Source organism: Podarcis liolepis (assembly GCF_965112155.1).
Source record: "Podarcis liolepis genome assembly, chromosome: 15".
NCBI lineage: Eukaryota > Metazoa > Chordata > Lepidosauria > Squamata > Lacertidae > Podarcis > Podarcis liolepis.
In genome coordinates, this window is record NC_139566.1 from 32,653,649 (window position 1) to 32,659,083 (window position 5,435).

Below are 5,435 nucleotides of genomic sequence, written 5' to 3' on the forward strand. Positions count from 1 at the left end.
AGGACTGCTATCTAGATGCAGTAAGGGAAGAAAGCTAATGGCCACCAGTACAGTGGTGCCCCGCAAGACGAATGCCTCGCAAGACGAAAAATTCGCTAGACGAAAGAGTTTTTCGGTTTTTGCGTTGCTTCGCTAGACGAATTTCCCTATGGGCTTGTTTCGCAAGACGAAAACGCCTTGCGAGTTTGTTCGTTTTTTTCTTAAAGCCGCTTGAAGAGGCGCAGTTGCGACGGACCGTGCTTCGCAAGACGAAAAGACTCGCGGAACGAATTAATTTCGTCTTGCGAGGCACCACTGTACATTTTTAGGTAGGTTTGCACAGTTGCCTCCCAAAAAAAAGAGAGGAGTGAATGAACAAGAGAAAGAGAAAGAGAAAGAGAAAGAGAAAGAGAAAGAGAGAGGTGCAGATACAGACAAACTGATCTTTGTTAAGAAACCTTTGACGCTTTCAAAGGAGTGCGTGTGTGTGTAGAAAGTGTTTATTGCATTTCATTAGGAGAGACTAAGTTTTGCTTTTTTTTCTTCCACGGTGGAGACTTGAGAGGCCACTTCAGTTAATCGAGGATACAGAACGGAGCCAAATCAGATGTTTTTCCTATCAAGGCCCTTTAAAAAACAAAAAATTAAGATGGCTGTTTAGAGTCTCCAATGGACCAAGGTTCATTAAGGCTGTTAACATCCCAGAGCCGCTGTCTTCTGAGCCTCCTCTCGGTTTGGGTGGCCCGAACGAGACTCTCCCCAAGGGTTCATTACAGGTGGTAGGCAGACAGGCCTGGAGCCTAGGCCATACCACAGAGCCCTGAGAGAAATGTGTTTCCCTGACCAAAAAAGCACAATCTTATATTCTTAAAAACATTCCAGCCCTGTCTGGGTGTTCCTCTGCATGCATTCCTGTACGTGGGATTATTATTGTAGAGAATTTATAAAGTCATTCATTTCTCTGGAAGTGTACGGCGCGGGCTCTGCTTGAATGGTCGGGCCTAGCGCGAAAACCCCGAGCCATGTGGGCCTATAAAAACACAACAGTAAATAAATCAGCAGGGAGAATTTACACTTTGTCCTTCTGATTGTTTTTACACTCCATGGCTCAGAAGCAGAGCCCAGAGTGTAAAATAAATAACCTTGTGGCAATGCTCCACTAGCCTGTTAGTAGCAGGGCGAGACCCAGATATGTTTACAAGCTGTGCTCTCCAGGCAAAAGCCAGGCGAGGCTGCAGAGGCAGCACAGGAGGGCGATGTATTCGGTGGTTCATTATTTTGTCATACATCAGAGTTTTATTACATGGCTGTCATGGCCAATGCTTTCAGGCCAGAGCGACAGAAGAGTTATACATTTCTGGAGCAGAAAATTCAGGCGCTGCCATCTTTTCTTCACCTCCCTCCTTCCACAGCTTTGCTCTCCTGCCCTGAACTCTGGCATGGCGGTGTTCAGTATAGCCATTTCAAGACTGCCATATTTGAAGTCCCTAAAATATCAGATCAGGAATTTCAAGAGGGCTGCCTGTGTTTTGTGGAACAGCCCTTACTTGTTTCCGGAAACAATTGAAGGCATTTCTTCTTTCAATAAGCTTTCCGACGGGATGAAAGCACCCCGATTGTTTATCCCGTATTCCTTTTAGATCTATCTTTAGTTGGGTTTTGTACTTCTTTTAAAACTATTTTTAGATGGTTTCATGGCATGCTTGCAAAATTGCCTTGAGACTCAGCGCGTAAGGCAATTCATAAATGGGTAAAACAACAATAGTGCTGTTACAGAGTTTAGTGCCAGGAATGCCGCATCACCCAAGTGGGTGTTTGTGTAGGACAGGAGAGCATAAGGCCTGGGTGGAATGTACACAAAAATTAAAAAAAAAAGTTCTGAAAATGCTTTTTTAAAAAAAAGTTTTGAAAAATACATTGAATTTGGCATAGCTCACTGTTGCTATCTAGTGTCAAATTTGTATATTGCACTTTGCAACACATTTTAAATCTGAGTCCCTGGACTCTGTATCCAGACCTCAACAACACCCCTCTTCGGGCCACAGCCCTCACTAACCCTCCTTCACCCCCTCCTGAAGTGCTATCTGGATAGAGTTATGTGCATGTAGAGAGCTCTCACTTTACATGGCTCTAATGTGTTTATTTCTTGCATTTATATCTCACCTTCTTCTCCAAGGAGCCCAAGACGACATACATGGTTTTCCCACTCCCCACTCCACAATGACTCTATGAAGTAGGTTAAGCTAAAAGTGAGTGATTTGCCCAAGGTCTCCTAGTGAGTTTCATGGCCAAGTGGCGATTTGAACCTTGGTCTCCCAACGCTCTAGCCAAGACACTACACACCTAGCATTAAACAGTGGAAGCCACAACTATTACTCTGCCCCCCAATTCATGGCCTACCAATGGGGCTGTGAATGTGGAAGGGGCATTTATTGCTCAGTGCTGTGTCCTGGCAACCTCAGAGTTGGCATACTTGTCAGTGTACGCCACTTAAAAGCTTGCACAACCCATAACCCACTTCATTTAGTCTACCTGGCAAGTTCTTCTTGAGAGACCCATGATCCACTGCTTGGCAGGATGTACAAACATCTTGTACATGGTGCCACCCGAAAAATAATCCTTCGGTGGCACAAGAAAGGATTCTGTTGAGTATTCTGGAAATAAATCCCTTCTAGCAACTTGATTTCTATTTGATCTGCTAAGAAGTTCTTCTTGAAGAGGAGGTGAGGGGAGAACAGCACACACAATGGTACCTCCAGAGGAAAGTCTTTCTTGCATTCTGAAGAACTAATGAAGACAAAGTCATGTTATAGACAGATGTCTCTCGTCGGCTTCACTCAGAAGCGAGAAGGAAATTCTGATGTTCTCCATCAACACGGCACCAGGTCTTTGGGTAGCAACATGTTTATTTAACAAGCTCCCTTCCTAGACTAGACCTTGCCCTCCAATAGAAGCTCTCTTTAAAAAAAAAAAGCCTTCTTTGAAGCTTTGATGTTAATTTAGAGTCAGAATTGTTTCAGAACAAGGGGAATGAATGGGCGTCTCCACACAACAGCTTATTGTGGACTTATTGTGTCCATTCTTAAATATTTCGCACACTATCCATGCGACATCATCATCATCAAAATGGCTGCCAGTTAGTTACCAATCTGGGTTCAAAGTACTGGTATTGGAGTACAAAGCCCTATGCAACTTGGGCTCTGGGTACTTTAAAGATTATTTCACACCATATAAACCCAACCAATCACTACAATCTACAAGATGCAAGAATTTAAGAGGAGCCCTGCTGGATCAGGCCCATCTAGCCCAAAATCCTGTTCTCACAGTAGCCAACCAAATGCCTGTGGGAAACTCACAAGCAGGATTCAAGCATAAGAGCCCTTTCCCCCTCCTCTAGTTTCCAGCAACTGGTATTCAGAAGAATTGCTGCCTTCAATCATGGAGGCAGAACATCGCCATCAATGGCCCTGTCCTCCATGCATTTGTCTAACCCTCTTTAAAAGCTAAGTAGGCTGGTGGCTGTCACTGCCTCCGGTGGGAGTGAGTTCCATAGTTTAACTATGTGCTGTATGTAGTTTCGTTTATCCGTCCTGAATCTTCCAAAATTCAACTTCATTGGATATCCATGAGTTCCACTGTTTAGTGTTATGAGAGAGAGAGGGGGGGAGGAAGAAGAGGAGGAGGAGGAGGAGATTGGATTTGATATCCCACTTTATCACTACCCAAAGGAGTCTCAAAGCGGCTAACATTCTCCTTTCCCTTCCTCCCCCACAACAAACACTCTGTGAGGTGAGTGAGGCTGAGAGACTTCAGAGAAGTGTGACTGGCCCAAGGTCACCCAGCAGCTGCATGTGGAGGAGTGGGGAATCGAACCCGGTTCACCAGATTACGAGTCTACAGCTCTTAACCACTACAGTGGTACCTCTGGATGCAAACGGGATCCAATCCGGAGCCCAGTTTGCATCCTGAAGCGAACGCAACCCGCATCTGCCCGTGTGTGGGTCGCGATTCGCCGCTTCTGCGCATGCGTGTGACGTCATTTTGAGCATCTGCGCATGTGCGAGCGACGAAACCCGGAAGTAACGTGTTCCGTTACTTCCGGGTTGCCGTGGAGCGTAACCTGAAAACGCTCAACCTGAAGCATATTTAATCCGAGATATGACTGTATACCACAGAGGGAGAGGGAGAGAGAAGCTTCGCTCTATCTGTTTTCTCCATGCCATGCATAGTTTTATAAACCTTTCCCATGTCACCTCTCACTCAACTTTTCTCTAAACTAAGAGGTCCCAGATGCTGCAACCCTTTTTCCAACTCTGCAATATTCTTTTGGAGGTGAGGCAGGCAGAACTGTACACAGTATTCCAAATGTAGTCGCGCCACGGATTTGTATCACAGTATAGGGCGTCCTGCAAATGCCATCCTGTCAGGCGGTCCATTGTGCGTGATGTCCAAATTGGGCCTTTATTGCGGTGGCATCTGTACCCTTTGGAAGCAAGTGGCCTTCTCTGTCTTTTTTTTTGCTCCTTTTAAAGACGTTCTTCTTTCAACAACCTTCTAAAAACTTTATCCCACTTGATTCTGTTGTTCTATCTTTCAGACTGTTTTTATATTTATAATAGTTTGCTTTTTTATATTTCTTTTAAAAAAGCTTTTTAAATTTATGTAACTGTTTTATAGATCTCCTTATTATATCGTAAATCATTTTGGGATATCTCACAGGAAGCAAGTCGTGAATGAAATAAATAAACAAATATTCAAAATACTAGCCCATACTTTTTCTTCATTTAATCCAGCTTTTCCTTACCACAGAAAATCTAATAAGTTGCGGGGGGGGGGGGAGAGAGAGAACCTGATATACATCTGTGGTGACTGCAGGCATGGAAGCCCCTTAGTACATTTTTGGGGAGTGGGCAGTTTGTCATGTGCGTGGTAATGTTGCAGTGGGTAGCCTCTGGTGTAGTTGTTTGGGGTTTTGGGATACCTGGGTCCAGTTACCTATGGAAACACATTTAGTATGCAGAGGAAGCAGTGCTTGGCTAGTGACTCTCGGTTAAAGGGTAGGCTTTACACATTGCAATCGCACACAGAGAGAGATGCTTGCAGAATAAGAAAAACAGCAAACTGGTTTATTGTAGGAAATACAAAACTTGGATAGAAAAGTTTCTCGTTCTAGATTAACTAGCTAGTCTAGAACAAGGCAGCCATGCTTGCTCCATCATTCTCTCAGAGTAAAGCTCCAAGGTGACATTGCATCTTGAGGTCCGAGAGAGAAGTATAAGGAGCAGGAACTGGTAGAACAGGATGCAACATCAGTCTAAACTTCAAGAGAGATAGAGGTCAGCTGAGACATTAAAGGAATAGCCTGGGAATGTGGATGTCTCTCACTCTATATATGTTGGCTCTATAACATTGTTGGCTGCCCACTCTCCACCTTAGAGCAGATTTATGCCACAAGG

The 5,435-nt window shown here is 44.4% G+C and overlaps 1 long non-coding RNA gene across 2 annotated transcripts; it reads right to left on the reverse strand.

Annotated features, from left to right (window-relative positions):
- Positions 1-461: 461 nt before the first annotated feature.
- LOC310694113 lies at positions 462-1,812 on the reverse strand. 2 transcript variants are annotated; one of them, XR_014519547.1, is made up of 2 exons: positions 1,527-1,812; positions 462-606 (listed from the first exon to the last, which is right to left on the reverse strand). It is a non-coding gene; the product is annotated as an uncharacterized lncRNA (long non-coding RNA). The 2 variants fall into 2 exon arrangements; XR_014519548.1 differs by having other exon boundaries at positions 1,333-1,812.
- Positions 1,813-5,435: the final 3,623 nt, after the last annotated feature.